The following is a 22,464-nucleotide window of genomic DNA, read 5'->3' as shown; positions in this document are numbered from 1 at the left end:
AAGGGAACCTTATGGCTACTCTTTGAAGCAATAACAAGGTTAATCATGCAGTCAAGATAATTTAAATGCACATTTCTAAAAGATGAAACCGCATAAGGATTATGTAGGGGGATATTCAGTCAGAAGTATAATATTTCTGGATAAATGCATATTTCAATCTGTTTTGCATCCAGTACTTTTTGGAGTGCGAAAAAAACAAAATATGCTAAAAGATCAAATCAAAACCCACACAAACATGTTAAGTAAATTGGGAAATTTAGCTCAACTCGACAAGTATAAAAACAACAGTGCTTTTAGGTATACTATACATGTAAAAAGTGTTGTCTAGGGGAAGGAAATACTGATCGGGTCCAGCGGTGTCAGAACTGGGTCGTAAGTAAAAGTTCTGACACCAGTTCAGGTGGCATGGCCCTTCCATTGGCTGTGACGTCATCTCAGGCGGCCTGACTTATTTTACTAACTAGGCCAGCTGCCTTTTTTGTCACAGTTGATATAAAGACGGAGTAAGTGGTCTGGCTTAGTTACATCACAGGCAGCAGAAGCGCCATACCATGTAACCTGTTGTTGGAACTGGGTTGGAAGTGGACATTTCAACACCACTGAATCAGGTATCTTTCCTCCATGGACAACCCCTTTAAGACTATCTGTTTCACCCCCACTGTATAAAAGTAGATTCAATTGGACGTTTTTTAGGCCTCATAGACTTTACCATACTATGTGTTCTGAATTGTACAGAGACATAACATGGCAACCACAGAAATCTTTGTATTTACATTTGCCTCCGATTTTAGACGGACACATAGTTACACAGTTTTTTTTAACTACTTCTAGCTGGGAACACTTTCATAAAACTGCCATATAAAAGCATAATACAATACCTACATCTCCATAATACAGAACCTTGGGGGACCCCAGTAAATGGTTGTAAAGAAGGCTTTACCATGTGAGTGGGTCCTTACAGTAATGATACACAATTGGCGGCTTGTGATATGCCACCATCAGCTTTTATGGGCCTGATGCATGGCCCCTATGGGGAGGCAAATTTATATGATGTAGTGGTCTTCATCAAGATAATGATCAGGCATGAGAATTCCTCTAAGCTTAGCGCTTAAATGGGTTGTCTCGCGGCAGCAAGTGGGGTTATATAGTTCTGTATGGCCATATTAATGCACTTTGTAATGTACATCGTGCATTAAATATGAGCCATACAGAAGTTATTCACTTACCTGCTCCGTTGCTGGCGTCCCCGTCTCCATGGATCCGTCTAATTCTGATGTCTTCTTGCTTTTTTAGACGCGCTTGCGCTGTGCGGTCTTCTCCCCTTCTCCTAGGTCCAGGCACGAGCGGCGTTCTGGCTCCGCCCCCTTCTACGTGTCATCGCGTAGCTCCGCCCCATCACGTGTGCCGATTCCAGCCAATCAGGAGGCTGGAATCGGCAATGGACCGCACAGAGCCCACGGTGCACCATGGGAAAGGACCCGTGGTGCATCGTGGGTGAAGATCCTGGCGGCCATCTTGGTGAAGGAAGAAGAAGGAAGAAGGAAGACGTCGCAGAGCGGGGATTCGGGTAAGTAATATGTTTTTTTTTTTTTAACACATCCCTTGTGGTTGTCCTGCGCCGAACGGGGGGCCTATGGAAAAAAAAAACCCGTTTCGGCACGAGACAACCCCTTTAAGAACAGGTGAGCTACTTCATATTCTCCCATTATAGAGGCAATGCGTGTGTCTTCTCCCTTTCATTTTCATGTCATTGCTTCTAGTTAGAGTTGAGCAAACGTACTCTGCTGAGCTTGATGCTCGTTCGAGTATTAGCGTACTCGATGGTGCTCGTTAATCTCGAACGAGCATCACGCCGTGTTCGACCCCGCCCCGCCGCAGCGTGTGCGTCAATGAGAAAGAGAGAGAAAGAACACGAGCTAAGAAAGAAAAAAAAAAAAAGCTCGGGACCCAGCGTCCCACATACAAAAATGCTCGAGTCTCCCATTGTAGTCAATGGGGTTTGTTACGCGAGTAGAGCTCTCGAATTTTACGAAAAGCTCGACTCGAATAATGTGGACCTGAGCATTTGAGTGCTCGCTCATCTCTACTTCTAGTCTTTCCTTGTGCAAATGAGAATAGGGCTGATCCCTCTGCACTGTGACAGCCCTTCAGATATTTGTAGACAGCTATTAAGTCTCCTCTCAGCCTTCTTTTTTGCAAGCTAAACATTCCCAGATCCTTTAACTGTTCCTCATAGGACATGAATTGCAGACCACTCCAGTTTGTCGGTCTTCTTTAAATTCAGCGTGTATTCCAGTGACCGGATGTGGAACTGTCAGAAATGTGTGTAACGTACCAATTTAAAAAGTAGTTAAAATCTAGAAATATGTGATCATGCCAGAATATCAAAACTGAAAATGAATATAAAGGAAATTACACATGCGCATATAAAATTGAAGATTATGCATAAAAATAGGAATAAAGGATCATAGCAATAGAGAGAAGGGATGATTTGTGGTTCTGTATTAAAATTAGGGAAGTAATTTGATAACAATATGAAAAATAGCAATAAAAAGGAAGCAATAATAATAAAAATAAGATGCCATCATAGATAAAAATGAGAATGGTAGCTGTTATTAACTGTTAGAACATAATCTGGCATGTATCTCTTAAGGTGCAAATTTCTCAATCTGCATCGGAGACCCTTCTGTAAAGAGAGTTTGTTTCCTTTTTTATATGGCTGTAACCTTTGGAGTAGCTGGTTCTATTTATCTATTTCAATCCTAGTATCACAATATAAAGCACAATTAAGGCATATTTCTGCCCGATATCAAACATGTTTCCTCTTTTAATAGATGGGCCTAGAGTATGTACTGTGTTTCCCCGAATATAAGACACGGTCATATTAATTTTTGTCCCAAAAAAGGCTCAGTGTCTTATTTTTGGGGGATGTCTTAATACTCACCTCGCAGGCGGCGTCCCCCTCCCTCTCAGTGCTCTCCAGGTGCGCCGGCAGTCTTCAGTGTCGTCTTCATGGCTGAAAGAGCATTCTCCTCCTGGTAACGTGGGCTCAATACCCCGCCTCCAGCAAGAGAATGCTGTGATTGGCTATCAATCACAGATGGTGCTTGATGAGCCAATCACAGCCATTCAATGATGTCATTTATTAAATGGCTGTAATTGGCTCATCAAGCCTGCCGCCTGTGATTGGCTCAGGCTACGGTCCTGAGCCAATCACAGCATTCTCTTGCTGGAGGCGGGGTATTTAACCCACGTTACCAGGAAGAGAATGCTCTTTCAGCCGTGAGGACGACATTGAAGACTGCCGGCATGCCTGGGAGGCACCAAGAAGGACCGGAATGCCGTCTGCGAATAATTTTTTTTTATGTAGTGCAGCTAAAGCTTATTTTCAGGGGAGGGCTTATATTTCCAGCCCCTCCATCCCCCTGAAAATCAGGGTAGGTCTTATTATCAGGGAAACACGATATGTTACAGGGAACTATTGAAGGACAGAGTCACTTTTAAACCAAATGGTGCTGCGGATTTGATTTGAAATATCAATTCAGCCTTTTTGCAGAGTATGTGTCTATTCCAATCTCTTTGTGGAGATTTCCTAATCACTTCTAAAATGGTGAATTTCATGATGCCTGGAACATCTCCATGTTTAGCCAGCACGTGTTGCAATTGGAGTGTCTCTCCTATGGCGGATATCCTCCGAATCATCACCAATCCTCCACCTAAATAGCCTACAGGTTTTTAACTGCACGATCCAGGGAGCAGGGACGTCTGAAATGATAAACGACACCCCCTGTCTCACAATTACAAAAATCTCATATATAGTAAACCTGATTGGTGGAGTAATTGACAATTTACTTTGTAAAATAAAGGGACATGCAATACACCTACCACACTTAAACATGCCAAAGGGTTTTCAATCCAACTACCTACTTGCTGGCCGGCGTCTTTGACTATGGTCGTGACTATGCACCAATCGGTTCCCTAGCGACCTCCCTTTACGGAAGGTGCACTTGTCTTCTTTTGTAGATAATTTCCCTAAGATCTTGATCCAGTCAGAATCTTCCAGTATCTATTAATGGTAGCCAGGGCTTGTTTAGTTCTGTCATGATAGGTTGCAATTAGTCTCAAAGTTTTTCAACTTTACTTATCTTTGTGGGTCAGAAGAGTAGAATAATCCAATATTAATGCATTATCAAAGGCAGAATGAAGAAATCTGTTATGGGCAGTACCTACAGAGAAAATGACTTCTCAAGTCATGGGCCTGCTCTCTAAATATATTAATTGCAGAGCAGTTTCGCCAGATATGCAAATACTGTACCTTTAGAATACTCTTTCGACCATGAATGATGACTATTCCATCTGAGAAGTGTATTAGAGGAGGTGAGTTTCTGTAAGGTTCTAGTAATCAAACCCCCATGACCATCTTTCTGAATACCCAGATCTAAAACGTCAATCTAGCAGGGTGATCTCACTAGCCTATATCATAATGATTAAAATATGACAGGAGCGCTTCAAAGGACTCCACTGTCCTAGCCGAAAGGAAAAATCATCAATAACATGTCCCCAATAGATGATATGTTGTATCCACTCGACATTATCCCCTAAAACTCAAGTATCCTCCTACCAGCCCAGGAACAAACTAGCATACGTGGGTGTACATTGGCTCCCCATTGCAATGCCGCTGAGCTGGTGGAAGAGGGTGATGCCAAACAGACATTATTTTCCGCTCACAGAGGAGAAATCGCAACAGGTTTCTGCGATGACATTGCGGAAAGGTTGTGGAGATTTCTAAAAAAAAATAAAAATCTGTACTGCGCATGTCCGACAGCTGGCCATGCAGACCATTTGCAGTACAGATTCAGAGTATGTGTGGATGCCGGCTGGGCACAGGGCCCGTGTGCAGCCGGCCTTAAGGAGTACATTGGGTTATCACATAATTAGAAGGGCAAAGCCTGGACAAAATTACAGAGGATCTTGTCATCATAAATACTGATATTCTGGGTGATTGAGTTCACATCTGACAGTAATGGTTTCCTTTTGTGCACTTTAGGCAATGCATAGAAGGTGGGCAGCTGCGAGCAATTGGATAGCAAAAAATCTAATTCTTTCTTGTTGATCAAGTGTGACTCCAATGCTGTCAAAAGTATATTTCTCAAAACTACGATATGTTCCTCAATGAGATTTTTTCCGGAGAATCTTACAGCAATATTATCCTTAAAGGGGTCTTGTCATTAAAAAAAAAAAATTCTATACTTCCCTATTCCTCCCCAGGCAGACTCCTTACCGCATCTCCTCCTCGCTGATCTCCTCCAGTTAGAGCAATATTAGAGCAATACCCACTGGCGTTTTTTTTTCCCTGCGAAATTCGCAGCATTTTTTTTCTGCAGGGGTCTATGGGACTTGTAATGTTAAAATCGCGATCGCGCAAAATCGCAATTTACCGCGAATTGCGCGATCGCGATTTTAACATTACAAGTCCCATAGACCCCAGGAGAAAAAAAATGCTGCGAATTTCGCAGGGAAAAAAAACGCCAGTGGGTGGGCGCCCTTAGGGTGCGTTCACACGAACGTATATCGGCTCGGTTTTCATGCCGAGCCGATATACGTTGTCCTCATGTGCAGCGGGGGGAGGCTGGAAGAGCCCAGGAGCAGGAACTGAGCTCCCGCCCCCTCTCTGCCTCCTCTCCACCCCTCTGCACTATTTGCAGAGGGGAGAGGCGGAACGGGGGCGGGGCTAATTCCCGGAACTTAGCCCCGCCCCCGTTCCGCTTCCTCTCATTGCAAATAGTGCAGAGGGGCGGAGAGGAGGCAGAGAGGGGGCGGGAGCTCAGTTCCTGCTCCTGGGCTCTTCCAGCCTCCCCCCCCTGCACATGAGGACAACGTATATCGGCTCGGCATGAAAACCGAGCCGATATACGTTCGTGTGAACGCACCCTTAGTCAAATTATTTCTAAATGTACAAATCCATTGTCCCACGGTCTTCAAATCAGTACTAACAATCTGAAGAAATATAGCAATCTCTAGGGCATCCCCACTTTTTCTACATAAAAGCATTGAAAGGACCACATCCCTCTATTTTATCATCCTCCTTCAGAAGCTCCATGACATCTCTACAACCACTCAAATCATTAACTTCAATACCCAATCGCGTTGCATTCCTGTTCATTAGGTTTCTTAGGATCTTTTAGACGAGCCTATTCTGGCTTGAACAAGTGAGTGATGTCACGGCTACCTCGTTTACACTAGTCCAGCCTGTTTAAACAAATGTATTGTCTCCTTCAAACGAGAATCATTCAGTCCCTGTATAAAAGAGAATACTGAACTATTGCTGTTTTAACTGAATGATAAGCAAATGAGCCAACAATTTTTTATGCCTGCATAAAATGAACGACGGACAAAAAGGGAACGATTCTCGTTCGTCATTCGCTCAAGTTTAGACTGAATGATTACCTTTCACCCAAACAATTTTTTTGAATGATAAACTTTAGGTCTAAAAATACCTTTAAAAAACTTCCATTTAAGACGTTTAACAAATAAAATGAGATCTTAAACCGTGAAAAAGCACTAAATCTCATTTTTGGAACAATTGTCAATCCCTTCGATAATATCTCCAATTCAATTTCTGAGAGTACTCGCTGAGATAGATTTATAATCTGAAGACAATCATTGCTATTCATTCATTCTTGGGTTGGCGGGTTCAGAGATATGGCGCCGCTCCTCCTGACTGTAAAAAAAAAAAAATCATACTTTAGGCTTGTCTATTAGAAGAGGAAGTATTTTGGATATTGGGCAGAAATATGCCTTAACTGTGCTTTATCAAAATACTAATGAACACTTGTTCGTCCGTGCAAGTTACATGCTCCGCCCCTGATCACATGACGGTGATGTCATCACGTCTTTCATTCCTATGCAGATTATGGCCGCCTGCAGACGAGCGGAAATCCCGCCGCGGGATTTCCCGCGGGATTTCCGCCGCTGAAAGTCTGCATAGGAGTGCATTACAATACGCACTCCTATGCAGTCGGCCGCGGTTTGGCCGCGCGAAATCTCACGCGGCAAACAAACCGCGGCATGTTCTAATTATCTGCGGGGCACGCACTCACCCGGCCGCCGGCTCCGGTCTGCGCATGCACCGGCTGCGCGGCAGCCGGCACATCAAAGAGCCGGGGCCGCCAGGCGCGGGTGAGTACGCGCTCGCCCCTGCAGGCTCTGGGGTCGGATCGCGCGGCGAGATTTCTCGCTGCCGGATCCGACCTGCTCATCTGCAGGCGGCCTATAGCCGGACTACATCCCCTACAAACCACTGCAGCCTCAGTTGCTATGGAACACTAACGACCACCCAGCAGGACAGCAGCTGTGTGCTTACAGGACCTGTGATGTCACTGTCATGCGATCAGTCACCTGTGCGGGAGGAGTCTGAGATCACATGACCAGGGAGTGCTGAGTGTGCGGGAGTGGGCTGCTGGTGATTCCTGTTGTATGGGGGTGAAGAATGTATGTAGCAGAGCTGTATGTGATGTACACGTAGCAGAGCTGTGTGTGTGTGCCCCCAGAAACACTGGTATTATAATTTCCTACTAATCACCAGTCAAAATACTAACGGCCACCTGTCCATGCGTGAGTTACAAGTAGGGGACATCATCAAAGGTCATAAAATATGCAGATCCTGACAGCACCCATGTGCTTACAGGATGTGTGATGATTAGAGATGAGCGAACACCAAAATGTTCGGGTGTTCGTTATTCGGAACGAACTTCCCGCGATGTTCGAGGGTTCGTTTCGAACAACGAACCCCATTGAAGTCAATGGGCGACCAGAGCATTTTTGTATTTCGCCGATGCTCGCTAAGGTTTTCATGTGTGAAAATCTGGGCAATTCAAGAAAGTGATGGGAATGACACAGAAACGGATAGGGCAGGCGAGGGGCTACATGTTGGGCTGCATCTCAAGTTCACAGGTCCCACTATTAAGCCACAATACCGGCAAGAGTGGGCCCCCCCCCTCCCAACAACTTTTACTTCTGAAAAGCCCTCATTAGCATGGCATACCTTTGCTAAGCACCACACTAGCTACAACAAAGCACAATCACTGCCTGGATGACACTCCGCTGCCACTTCTCCTGGGTTATATGCTGACCAACCGGCCCCCCTCCCCCCCCACAGCGCACACCAAAGTGTCCCTGCGCAGCCTTCAGCTGCCCTCATGCCACGCCACACTCATGTCTATTTAGAAGTGCGTCTGCCATGAGGAGGAACCGCAGGCACACACTGCAGAGGGTTGGCATGGCTAGGCAGCGACCCTCTTTAAAAGGCGCGGGGCGATAGCCCACAATGCTGTACAGAAGCAATGAGAAATAGAATCCTGTGCCACCGCCATCAGGAGCTGCACACGTAGGCATAGCAATGGGGAACCTATGTGCCACACACTATTCATTCTGTCAAGGTGTCTGCATGCCCCAGTCAGACTGGTAATATGCACCTTAACAGTAACCACGTTGGTGGTAATGTGGTGGTGACTGCGGACCTAGTAGCACTGTTGTATTTTGTTGGTTTTCGGAATGCGGCCAGGATTAAGTGGGCCGTGGCGGGGGGATGGTGTGGGGGCTCTCTTGTTGTGTCGGTAAAGGTGAAATTCTTGGACTGCCACCAGACGAACCAATGCAAAGGCATTTGCCAAGAATGTTTTCCCTGTTGGAGGAGGAGGGGGATGTTTTTGAGGCACTACGTGTCCTCTCCACGTGTCCGTGGTTATATGCACCTTTACAGTAACCGCGTTGGTGGGAAATGGCCTCGTCGCCATCATGTCTTTGGGAAGCCTCTGTTTCCACACCCCAGAGACATACCATTAGCAGCGGTATAGGCAGAGCCCAGAATTCGTAACATTTCAGCCGTAGCATTAGGACAGGCCCCACTAACATATCACTAGCAGCATTATAGGAGGAGCGCAGTCTTCGTTCCATGTCAGCAATAGTAGCACTCAAGACAGGCCCCAGTAACAATTCCGAAGCAGCAGTATAGCGGGAGCGCAGTCTTCGTTCCATGTCAGCAATAGTAGCACTCAAGACAGGCCCCAGTAACAATTCCGAAGCAGCAGTATAGCGGGAGCGCAGTCTTCGTTCCATTTCAGTAGCCTTAGTATAGCCAAGGCCCAAGTTACATTTATGTAGCTAAAGTGTACGCCAACCCCACACACCTTTCTGTACCATGAGTGCAGGCGAAGAACATACAAATTGCTATGATTACACTGTAGGTGAGGGCCCCAAAAATTTGGTGTACCAACAGTACTAATGTACCTCAGTAAAAATTGGCCATGCCCAACCAAGATGGCAGGTGAATCGCTTTGGTTAATGTGGCTTAAGTGGTAACTAGGCCTGGAGGCAGCCCAGTGTAACGAAAAATTGGTTCAAGTTAAAGTTCCAACGCTTTTAAGCGCATTGAAACTTATAAAAATTGTTCAGAAAAATTATTTGAGTGAGCCTTGTGGCCCTAAGAAAAATTGCCCGTTCAGCGTGATTACGTGAGGTTTCAGGAGGAGGAGCAGGAGGAGAAGGAGGAATATTAGACACAGATTGATGAAGCAGAAATGTCCCCGTTTTGGATGGTGAGAGAGAACGTAGCTTCCATCCGCGGGTGCAGCCTACGTATTGCTTACGTATCGCTGCTGTCCGCTGGTGGAGAACAGAAGTCTGGGGAAATCCAGCCTTTGTTCATCTTGATGAGTGTTAGCCTGTCGGCACTGTCGGTTGACAAGCGGCTACGCTTATCTGTGATTATTCCCCCAGCCGCACTAAACACCCTCTCCGACAAGACGCTAGCCGCAGGACAAGCAAGCACCTCCAGGGCATACAGCGCGAGTTCAGGCCACGTGTCCAGCTTCGACACCCAGTAGTTGTAGGGGGCAGAGGCGTCACCAAGGATGGTCGTGCGATCGGCTACGTACTCCCTCACCATCCTTTTACAGTGCTCCCGCCGACTCAGCCGTGACTGGGGAGCCGTGACACAGTCTTGGTGGGGAGCCATAAAGCTGGCCAGGCCCTTAAAGACTGTTGCACTGCCTGGGATGTACATGCTGCTCGATCTACGCACGTCCCCTGCTACCTTGCCCTCGGTACTGCGCCTTCTGCCACTAGCGCTGTCGGCTGGGAATTTTACCATCAGCTTGTCCGCCAGGGTCCTGTGGTATAGCAACACTCTCGAACCCCTTTCCTCTTCGGGAATGAGACTGGGAAGGTTCTCCTTATAGCGTGGGTCGAGCAGTGTGTACACCCAGTAATCCGTAGTGGCCAGAATGCGTGCAACGCGAGGGTCACGAGAAAGGCATCCTAACATGAAGTCAGCCATGTGTGCCAGGGTACCCGTACGCAACACATGGCTGTCTTCACTAGGAAGATCACTTTCAGGATCCTCCTCCTCCTCCTCCTCCTCAGGCCATACACGCTGAAAGGATGACAGGCAATCAGCCGGTGTACCGTCAGCAGCGGGCCAAGCTGTCTCTTCCCCCTCCTCCTCATCCTCCTCATGCTCCTCCTCCTCCTCCTGTATGCGCTGAGAAATAGACAGGAGGGTGCCCTGACTATCCAGCGGCATACTGTCTTCCCCCGCCCCCGTTTCCGAGCGCAAAGCAGCTGCCTTTATGGTTTGCAGGGAATTTCTCAAGATGCATAGCAGAGGAATGGTGACGCTAATGATTGTAGCATCACCGCTCACCACCTGGGTAGACTCCTCAAAATTACCAAGCACATGGCAGATGTCTGCCAACCAGGCCCACTCTTCTGAAAGGAATTGAGGAGGCTGACTCCCACTGCGCCGCCCATGTTGGAGTTGGTATTCGACTATAGCTCTACGGTGTTCATAGAGCCTGGCCAACATGTGGAGCGTAGAGTTCCACCGTGTGGGCACGTCGCACAGCAGTCGGTGCACTGGCAGCTTAAAGTGATGTTGCAGGGTGCGCAGGGTGGCAGCGTCCGTGTGGGACTTGCGGAAATGTGCGCAGAGCCGGCGCGCCTTTACGAGCAGGTCTGACAAGCGTGGGTAGCTTTTCAGAAAGCGCTGAACCACCAAATTAAAGACGTGGGCCAGGCATGGCACGTGCATGAGGCTGCCGAGCTGCAGAGCCGCCACCAGGTTACGGCCGTTGTCACACACGACCATGCCCGGTTGGAGGCTCAGCGGCGCAAGCCAGCGGTCGGTCTGCTGTGTCAGACCCTGCAGCAGTTCGTGGGCCGTGTGCCTCTTATCGCCTAAGCTGAGTAGTTTCAGCACGGCCTGCTGACGCTTGCCCACCGCTGTGCTGCCACACCGCGCGACACCGACTGCTGGCGACATGCTGCTGCTAACACATCTTGATTGCGAGACAGAGGAGGAGGAGGAGGAGGGTGCTTTAGTGGAGGAAGCATACACCTCCGCAGATACCACCACCGAGCTGGGGCCCGCAATTCTGGGGGTGGGTAGGACGTGAGCGGTCCCGGGCTCTGACTCTGTCCCAGCCTCCACTAAATTCACCCAATGTGCCGTCAGGGAGATGTAGTGGCCCTGCCCGCCTGTGCTTGTCCACGTGTCCGTAGTTAAGTGGACCGTGGCAGTAACCGCGTTGGTGAGGGCGCGTACAATGTTGCGGGAGACGTGGTCGTGCAGGGCTGGGACGGCACATCGGGAAAAGTAGTGGCGACTGGGAACTGAGTAGCGCGGGGCCGCCGCCTCCATGATACTTTTGAAGGACTCCGTTTCCACAACCCTATACGGCAGCATCTCAAGGCTGATGAATTTTGCTATGCGGACGGTTAACGTTTGAGCGTGCGGGTGCGTGGCGGCGTACTTGCGCTTGCGCTCCAACAGTTGCGCAAGCGACGGCTGGACGGTGCGCTGAACTACACTGCTGGATGGGGCCGAGGACAGCGGAGGTGAGGGTGTGGGTGCAGGCCAGGAGACGGTAGTGCCTGTGTCCTGAGAGGGGGGTTGCATCTCAGTGGCAGGTTGGGGCACAGGGGGAGAGGCAGGGGTGCAAACCGGAGGCGCTGAACGGCCTTCGTTCCACCTTGTGGGGTGCTTGGCCATCATATGTCTGCGCATGGTGGTGGTGGTGAGGCTGTTGGTGTTGGCTCCCCGGCTGAGCTTTGCGCGACAAAGGTTGCACACCACTGTTCGTCGGTCGTCAGGCGTCTCTGTGAAAAACTGCCAGACCTTAGAGCACCTCGGCCTCTGCAGGGTGGCATGGCGCGAGGGGGCGCTTTGGGAAACACTTGGTGGATTATTCGGTCTGGCCCTGCCTCTACCCCTGGCCACCGCACTGCCTCTTGCAACCTGCCCTGCTGATGCCCTTGACTCCCCCTCTGAAGACCTGTCTTCCTGAGTAAGCGTTGCACACCAGGTGGGGTCAGTCACCTCATCGTCCTGCTGCTCTTCCTCCGAATCCTCTGTGCGCTGCTCCCTCGGACTTACTGCCCTTACTACTACCTCACTGCAAGACAACTGTGTCTGATCGTCATCGTCCTCCTCACCCACAGAAAGTTGTTGAGTTGTTGAGTTGTTGGCGGAAGTCCCCAGCCTCTTCCCCCGGACCCCGGGAACTTTCGAATGGTTGGGCATCAGTGACGATAAACTCCTCTGGTGGGAGAGGAACCGCTGCTGCCCAATCTAAGCAGGGGCCCGAGAACAGTTCCTGGAAGTGTTCCCGCTCCTGAGCAGGTGTCATTGTAGTGGAGTGAGGAGGCTGGGAGGAAGGAGGAGCAGCAGACAGAGGATTCGGATTTGCAGCAGTGGACGGCGCAGAACTGCGGGTTGACGATAGGTTGCTCGAAGCACTTTCTGCCATCCAGGACAGGACCTGCTCACACTGCTCATTTTCTAATAACCGTCTCCCGCGTGGACCCATTAATTGGGCGATGAATGTGGGGACGCCAGAAACGTGCCTCTCTCCTAATCGCGCAGCAGTCGGCTGCGACACACCTGGATCAGGAGCTTGGCCTGTGCCCACACCCTGACTTGGCCCTCCGCGTCCTCGGCCGCGTCCACGTCCTCTAGGCCTACCCCTACCCCTCAGCATGCTGTATTACCAGTGATTTGATTTCACAGGCAGCTAATAAATTGGCGCAAGACTGCAGGCCAAATATAATTTTTTCCCTTTTGAAAACGAAAGGCCCCACTGCCTCTAGTGAATGTATAATCTAAGTTTAATAACTGTGCTGTTTTCCTGCTAATGTGTCACAGAACGTGAGGGTAGCAGAGTTATTAACTGTGGCAGAGCAGGTATTTTTTTTCCCAATTAAGGAAAGCAAATGGCGAAGCCAGGAGTAAACCGTAGCTGGGTGCGTCTGATTTTTAAACGTTGCAGACGCAGCCGACACGTGTCCACCGCCCTTAGGACGGACAGAGGCAGGACAAATAGAATTATTTTCCGTTTTTTTGCACCAAAAGGCAGCACTGCGTATATTCTATGAACATGAGAAGTTTAATAACTGTGCTGTTTTCCTGCTAATGTGTCACAGAACGTGAGGGTAGCAGAGTTATTAACTGTGGCAGAGCAGGTATTTTTTTCCCAATTAAGAAAAGCAAATGGCGAAGCCAGGAGTAAAACGTAGCTGGGTGCGTCTGATTTTTAAAGGTTGCAGACGCAGCCGACACGTGTCCACCGCCCTTAGGACGGACAGAGGCAGGACAAATAGAATTATTTTCCGTTTTTTTGCACCAAAAGGCAGCACTGCGTATATTCTATGAACATGAGAAGTTTAATAACTGTGCTGTGTCCCTGCTAATGTGTTACAGAACGTGAGGGTAGCAGAGTTATTAACTGTGGCAGAGCAGGTATTTTTTTTCCCAATTAAGGAAAGCAAATGGCGAAGCCAGGAGTAAACCGTAGCTGGGTGCGTCTGATTTTTAAAGGTTGCACACACAGCCGACACGTGTCCACCGCCCTTAGGACGGACAGAGGCAGGACAAATAGAAATATTTGCCGTTTTTTTGTACCAAAAGGCAGCACTGCGTATATTCAATGAATAATAACTGTGTTGTGGCCCTGCCTATACAATTCTTTCCCTGCAGTATCAATGGAGGGTGCAATGCTCTGCAGAGGCGATTTTGAGAAGTAAAAAAAAATGCAGCACAGCTAACAGCAGCCTGGACAGTACTGCACACGGATAAATATGGCCCTAGAAAGGACCGTTGAGGTTCTTGAAGGCTACACTCACTCCTAACACTCTCCCTGCCTATGCAGCACTTCTGTCCCTAATGCCAGGTGCAACGCTCTGCAGAGCCGATTTTGAGAAAAAAAAAAATGCCACTGCTAACAGCAGCCAACACACAGCTATCAGTGGCCCTTATAAGGACCTTTGGGGGGTCTTGAAGCCTACACTAACTACCAATTCTTTCCCTACAGCAGCTCCGGTACAAACAGCACTGTCCCTCATCTAACTCACACGGCATCTGAGGCGAGCCGCGGGAGGGGCCGACTTTTATATTAGGCGGACACCTGATCTTCCCAGCCACTCACTGCAGGGGGGTGGTATAGGGCTTGAACGACGCAGGGGGAAGTTGTAATGCCTTCCCTGTCTTTCAATTGGCCAGAAAAGCGCGCTAACGTCTCAGGGAAGGAAGTGAAAGTAACCCGAACACCGCATGGTGTTTGTTACGAATAACGAACATCACGAACACGCTAATTTTCGCACGAATATCAAGCTCGGAAGAACACGTTCGCTCATCTCTAGTGATGATGTTAGCATTATGTGATCAGTCACCTGGCTTCTGTGTCTGTGAGTTACATGCTCTACCCCTGATCAAATGTGGTGACATCATCACAGGTCCTTTATCCCTGTGCAGATTATGGGCGAACTACATCCCCTACAAACCTCCGTTGCTAAAGAATACTGACCACCTGTCTGTAAGTGAGTGACTGTGTGAATTACACATGAAGATGCAACCATCTTGGAATCAGTCACCGGGCTCAGAGCTCTGCCCCTGATCACATAACGGTGAGGTCATCACAGGACCTTACTTTATTAAAAACCTGCAAAGTCGGACAGCAGCCATGTTCTTACAAGACCTATGATGATGTCACCGTCATGTGATCAGTCACCTGTGTGGGAAGAGTCTGGGATCACATGGCGAGGGGGTGAACAGTGTGTGCAGGACTCTGCTCTGCTGGTTGTGATCCCTGTTGTATAGGATGAAAAATGTATGTAGCAGAGCTCTGTGTGTGCATGGCAGGCATGTAGCAGAGCTGTGTGGTGCATTACACCACCAGAAACACTGGTGCTATAATTTCCTAATAATTGCTAGTCTTTTGACATAGGATATATACGCTTATGGTTAGTGCCTTTTGACTACCCCTTAATTTTAAGACATTTGCTAGCCTGTCATAGCATTTATTTTTAGATTCAAAATTAAATTTAGCACTGGAACATTATCTTCCCTTATACATCCCCACTAAATATCTGGAACTGGAACTGAATCTAAATTACTAGGTTTCCCTTTAATCTGTTGAGTTTTATGTTGTAGGTGCTATCTGGGGCCATGTTGCCGTGATATGGCTGTTGTTTACATTGCTTTGGTTTTGTTGCCATGGTAAATGTTATCAGGAGGCATGCCAAACATGACCTCATAACGCCCATGTTTGTATTCTATGCTCATGCATGGGTTCTTGCGCATGTGCCAATTCATGCATTAAGGTGAGCAATATGACGTGTATAATCTGCATTGATGTTAGTACTTTCTTAGTGCATGCACAGTGATGTGACGTTAAGTTGGTGAAATGTGGTGAGCATTCCACAGGCATCTTGTGAGGCTTTAATTGCATTAGAAAAGGTATTGAATAAACATGTGCTTGTTGTTTAACATCTGTGATTGGTTTATCTATGTGATGGGTGTAGCTAAGTGCTATAGATTTCCTTGTGCTTCCACATGACAGGTTAGCATCCATTAACATAATATCCATATCAGCTGGGGTTACTGGCTATGTTCTTCATGACCCTCCATAGCACAGACTACCTACATGGGAGAAATGCATTGAGTTTAGGTGTATTGCGCTTTAGGGTTACAGCAGGGTTCACTTCCATGGAGTGCTCTTGTCAGAGAGATGACCGCCCAGGAAGGTACAGCCACCTATACCTTCGCCTATCGCCTAAATCTGCTGCTAGTCGCCCCTGGAAAGTCATCTATATATGCGGTACCATGACTATCAGAGTTTGAATCTTCAAATCATAAGTACTGCAGAAATACCTGCTGTATGAACACAAAGACTACACACATTTTTGTGCATATTATTATGTTTTTAAATATCGCTAAATATCTTTTTTTTGGCTGAGAGTCCTAACAATGTCTGGATAGGTAAAATCTCCCATGATCACTTTGTCATACTTTTGAGAATTTAGCCATGTGATTTAGAAGTTCAGCCATATCCTCTGCTAACCACGCAAGTTACAGATCAGAACGATAGCAAAACAGTTACAGCCATATTGCCTTTGAATAGGGCATCATTTCCATCTACGGTGTTGATTCCACTTTCTTGCTACGTTACGAGAGCAGGAAAATGGAATTCACTGACTGAGCTCAATCGTCTTATGATGGAACCAAACAGCACCAAATGGACCCTATTGACTAAAATGGAGTCTGGTTGGTTTCCATCCAGCAGTCTGACATTGTACAAGATGAAATACTGCAGAATGCAGCGCAATTCCGCCCAGTATTTTAAAGGAATTCTGCAACAGAGGCTCTGAATTGCACCTCTGACACTAATGTGAACAAGCCCAAAACTGTTCAGAAACGGATGGCAAAAGCAATAGGGCTGTACAGTATTATTGTACCTTGACTCCACTGGAAGCTAGGGGTTTGACAGGAGGAACGCCCCTCTCACACCCCCTCCCCCCCTAGCTTGCGATAGGGCCAAGGCCCGAAGATCCTACCAGTTTAAATGAGTAGCTGTAAAGTCAATGAAGCAAAGTAACCTTCACCCTAAGGCTTCTGGGGCTGCAAAAAGCTAAGCAATGCAGGCCTCACTGTGACCACAGCAGCCGTCCCACGTTGCATCTGCAGGTTTGTTCCCGGGCACTGCCCTAGTGCTCAGTGGCGCCCGCCGGCTAGGAGACCGCCGCATCTGGAGCCTCGCCTCAGTTTGAGCGCAGCAGCCGTCCCCCAGTACCATCTTGAGCTTCTGTCCCGGGTGGTGGCTGTGTGGTCCCCCGCTGCCGTAGCATCTGGAGATGCCGTCTCGGACGTGCTCTCAGGTGGTAGCGGTCCACCGTCTTAGTGCTTCCTGACCAACACCCCCCTTCCCCCGCTCACAGCTCCGGCACTCTACAGCACCCAACTTCAGCCATTAAGGAGGAAGGGTGCTTTTATGTCCCTGCTGCCAAGGCAGCCTGGCGCTTCATCAGTCAGTAGGGTTCCTCCTTCAGGGCCACAAGCGGAGAACACCCTTACAGCTGCGGCCACCGCTATATTCCTTCCAAACAAATGTTTTGTGGGCTTCCAGGACCTGCTGGCAGACCCTCTTTGCAGCCAATCAGCTACAGGGGACATCACATCCCTGTCAATCTGGACTGCACCAGGTCTTCCTGGTAACATCAAGATACAATAATACCGGGTTGTACTTATTTTTGCAAAATAGAAGCTGATATTTTATCCACATTTTCTGTACAGTTCAGTGAAATATTTTGCTCGTTTTGTAAAAGACCTTTAATGATCGATAGTAGGATTACTGACAAACAGTGCAAGCTGCAGAAAATGGAAATATAAAATTAGGACATATATTAATGGGAGCAGCTTGTAACAGCATGGTGGGAAATCAACAGTGCTGTGGACATTAAATACGATGTCACAGATATTTCAGACTAGAACAACTTAAATATCATCCACATAACATCCGGCCAGAGACAGTTCTACCATAAAACTGACCTCAATAACAAATGCGGTGATAAAGCTGCAGATGGCTACAATGTAGGGGTGATATAGATATAGATAGCTGGCCGTGTCCCAAAACAACAAGTCTATATTCAACTGTCCCAGTTCCCACAGCTCCAGCAACCCCTTATTCTTCATGTCAGCAATCTACAAGTTTTGCCTTTTAACCCTTTTCCTCCACATGACGTAAGGGTACATCACGGCAGCTGAGTATTTCCTGCAACTGGACGTACCCTTACATCATGTGGATAGCACGAGATCACAAGAGATCTTGCACTATCCGGCAGCAGGCTATCACTAATAGTCAGCCTCCCGCTGCAACAGGAGAGATGCGGACCCCAGCCCCCCCATTAACGCCTTCCCTTCCACAATCAATGTAGATCCCGGCATGGGAAGGGTTCACAGAGGGAGCGCGCTCCCTTTGTGATGGCATCGGGCTCTCGCGTTATCCATGATAACAGGACCCCACCTATAGGGGTCCTATATTACCTTTGCCCATGATCACTGTAATAAGTGATAAAGCATTGCAGGAAAGAAGTCCTGCAATGCCTTATCATAGCGATCATTAGTGCTATGTAAATGTACAAAGATAAATGTAAAAAAAAAAAAGTAAAAACCTTTTTTTGGGCTTTTTCTCATTAGCATAAGGAAAATCCCACATATTTGGTATTGTCATATCCGTAACGACACAGACAATAAGTTGAACGTGCTTTTTATCCTGCACGGCCAAACGCTATTAAAAAACACTAAAAAAACTGAGGCAAAATGCTAATTTTTAGCAATTTGCCTCCCAAAAAACACAATAAAGTGATCAAAAAAGCCATATGCACCCCAAAAAGGTACCAATAAAAACTAAATAAGCCCTCAGAGAGCTCTGTCCATGGAAAAATAAAGTTATAAGACTTTGAATGCAGCGATTTAGAAGAAAAAAATTAAAGTCCAAAAAAAGGTGGGTTTTTTTGGCAGAAAAGTGGTTTTTGACAAATGGGGATTAAAAGCCAACAAAATTCGTTGCATCCTTAAGCCCAAACTAGGCCATGCCCCTAAAGGGTTAATATATGCATTGACCTTTTATTAGGAAACACCATTTGTTTTGCAAGTTTTTCATGGTTAACACTCTGTGATAGCAGATTAATATATATTGAGATTTCCTTAGGAATTGCCATTTTTTGTGGTCCTGGTTGTTATCTGCAGGCCCAGAGTGTTATGCATTGAGCTTTCATTGGGAATTACCATTTTCTTGTATTCCTTGCATGCTTAGCACTCTGGGATAGCAGACTAATAGCAGGTGTTTGTTGCTACGAGTGAACATCTCTCCTCAGCGAGCAGCTGAAGTTCATAAATCACGCGGCTCCTGGCTATACTGCTCTAAAGTTAGTGTGAAGTGTGCTTTTCAGTTCCCATAGGAGTGTATGGAAAGAACGAAACAAAAAGAGAAGAGGTCAGGTCCTATCTTTGTGCGCACCACAGAGCTGCCATGCGAGTTTGCACGCGCCTGTCCTATCTTTGTTAGATGCTATCTCAGCACATCTAACAGACATTCATGTGCCTGGTTCTAATGGAAGCCATTGGTTCCTATAGAAGTGCATCCTGTGAGTTCTTCTGATGTGCACAGATAGCACTCTTCTGAACGAGGCCTCATGTATAGTAACAGTCTGTTTACAAGCTCCAGTCAGCCCCTTGACAGGCTGCTACAGCCAATCACAGATAGCAGCTGTCTACCACTGAGATCGTCATTTTAAAAGTCAGCTATAAGAAGGACGCCCCCCCTTGTTACAGTCACAGTCCTAGATATAAATACTGTGGGAGAAAGCTCAGTATTGTCCCGATATATTTATACATGGTTATTAGGTCGCCCCAAGCCATCTCTTTACTAAAGTAAATAACACCCATTCTCTGGGTAGTGTAGTCCACCCATTCCATTTATTACTTTAGTTGCCAGTTTTCAAAACACAGATCAGATATGCCCCTCTTGAGTGCCGGTGCCTAAAACTATACCCAATATTCCATGTGTGGTCTAACTAGTGATTTGTTCTCAAGTGTCCCTATAACTATTTTGATGCATTCCATTTTCCCCTTTACATTGGTAGCAGGTGCCTGACACTGGTTGTTCCAGTTAACCAACATTCCCCAAATCCTTTTTCTTGTCCGTTTTTACCAAAGCTTTTACCTCTTCAATAAAGATAAAATCCACACCAAAATGTGCCCATTACATGCCGATTTTGACCCAGATGTGCATCAAAATCTAGTGGATCTTCCATTATGGAAAGTCTGGTACATGTGGATGTAGCCTTAGGTATGTGTCACACAGGTGTATTTGTGTGAGAACAGATTTGATTTCAATGGGCTCATTCATATGTGTATTTTGCATGCACATTTCATTCTTGCAAGATGATACAGCATGTTCCGTTTTCCTGCGCCTTTTTGCACAAAAATAAGACATTGAAATTAATTTCATTAAAATATGCACAAAAATGCAATGCACATCGTGCAAAAAGGGCCTTAAAGTGGTTTCACACATTATTTCCACTTATCTTTGAGGCAAGTAGATGTTACCTGTAAGGCAATGGGGAAACAAGAATAGAATTACAGTGCATTGCTCCTGGCATTTTAGGCTTTTTTGCTGTCCTTGCACAAAATGATAAAGTTAAAGAAAGAAAAAAGCGCATGAATTAAGATAATTCAATCCACAGAATGCCTCTAAAAACACCTGTACCAGTAGAATTACAGCTTTTCTACGGCTTACAATTTAAAAAAAAAAAATAACACCCATCAACAAACTGTGAAGCAAGACCTGCACAGCTGTTATGGGTCATTTCCAGGCTCTGTGTAGTCACTGTAAAACCAATCTTCAGCATTATAGGTGGATTCACACCAAGCTCTTTTAGTAATATGTAAAGCTACTCATTGCTGCCAACACCAATTACATGGAGAAGGGCAGTACAATTCATACTGCTCCATGTATAAGAAAAGCACAGGGTTATGTCCTAAATACAAGAGAGCAAACATTTAGTATGTGTTACTAGGGCAGATATACTGCAAGTTTTGTGCCACAGACTTAAGTGGAGAATTAGCATTTACAATAGTAACATAGATTTTACAAAACCCAACCCACACGCTGCATTAAAAAAAAATTAAAAAAAATCTAAAATTAAGGCCTTTGTCACATTAGTTTTAGTCTAGGTCAGTGGTGGTGAATCTATCTGTGTGACGCTGGGAGCCGCTAGTGGTGTTACGCTGGGGTGGGGGAGTCGCTGTTACCTCTGGGCTGTTTACATGTGGCAGAAATGGGCAGGGCCACTCCAAAATAGACAGGGTGCAGATTGACTGCTTTTTAGATGCAGAAATGCTGCAGAATTTTCCGCTGAGGACATTCTGCAGTATTTCCGCACCCAAAAAAACAGTCAAAATCTGCCTGCTATTTTAGAACGACAGGGGTATCCAGCTGTTACTCAAGACGCCTCTGCACTTTGCCATTCGCTGCATTGTCTGCCCAGCCACTGCAGAACTAAATTTAAACTTCTCAACCTCCCCCCACAAAGTTCTACATGGCACCGTGCCCCCATACATCACCTCCCTCCTGTCCGTACACCACCCAGCACGCTCACTCAGACTAAACACCCCTCTCAAACAAAACGTCACATGCCCGCCTCCAGGACTTCACCAGAGCAGCACCCATCCTCTGGAACCCTCTACCCCAAGACATCCAGACAATTCCCAATGCATGAAATTTCAGATGTGCCTTAAAACCGCACCTGCAGGGAGACATACCAAATCCCTTGACCTAGTCCCCTGCCCCTCCCACCCTGCCTATCACATACAATCTCTGCCCCTCCCTACAGCCTCACCTCGCCTTTCTAATAACAGATTTCCACATGAAATCCCATACTGCCTGTATTCCCCCATGCCTTGCTTCCCCTTGTATCTTTTGTACCAGCCCCCACCGCATTTGTTTCAAACTAACTGTACCTCACATTGTAATTGTTGTATTGTTTGCACTTATAGTTGGCGCTATACAAATAAAAGATATATTAAACAGACTACACACAGACCCATATTACTCAATGTGGCAACACTAGCAATTTTTTTTTCATGCAGTCCTAGAGTGCATGAAAAAAAAAAACTTCCTCACTGCATGTACTATTCAGATCTGTTTTACGGACGAGACTTACCCATTCCAAGATGCAGGAAAAAAATTCTAACTTTAGTTATGAAAAATGCATGCCATACAGGAAGGGAAATAAAAAACCTGAGACACGGACCAAATGGAGGCCACATGAAGCTGCACAGCATGCCGTACTATCTTAACTGGGATTTTGTGTAGAAGGTTCAGGTAGATTCTCTAGTACAGATGTGAAATAGTCCTAAAGCAAATATAATAAAAGCAGAAGACGACCCCTACGGAGAATATTTGGGAATCCCATGAGACATGAAACCTTTACGTGCATAGCTAAAATATAATGAGGTATCTACATTGGTCACCGCAGTTTGTTTCAATGGTCAAAAGATAGACATGCTAAGTTTTAAAGTGTCGCCCAATTACCGCACATACCTATAATAGCAAGCACTGAGGTAAAACA

The sequence above is a fragment of the Eleutherodactylus coqui genome, chromosome 5, assembly GCF_035609145.1.
Source record: "Eleutherodactylus coqui strain aEleCoq1 chromosome 5, aEleCoq1.hap1, whole genome shotgun sequence".
Lineage (NCBI taxonomy): Eukaryota > Metazoa > Chordata > Amphibia > Anura > Eleutherodactylidae > Eleutherodactylus > Eleutherodactylus coqui.
Note: the sequence above shows the minus strand (reverse complement) of the source record.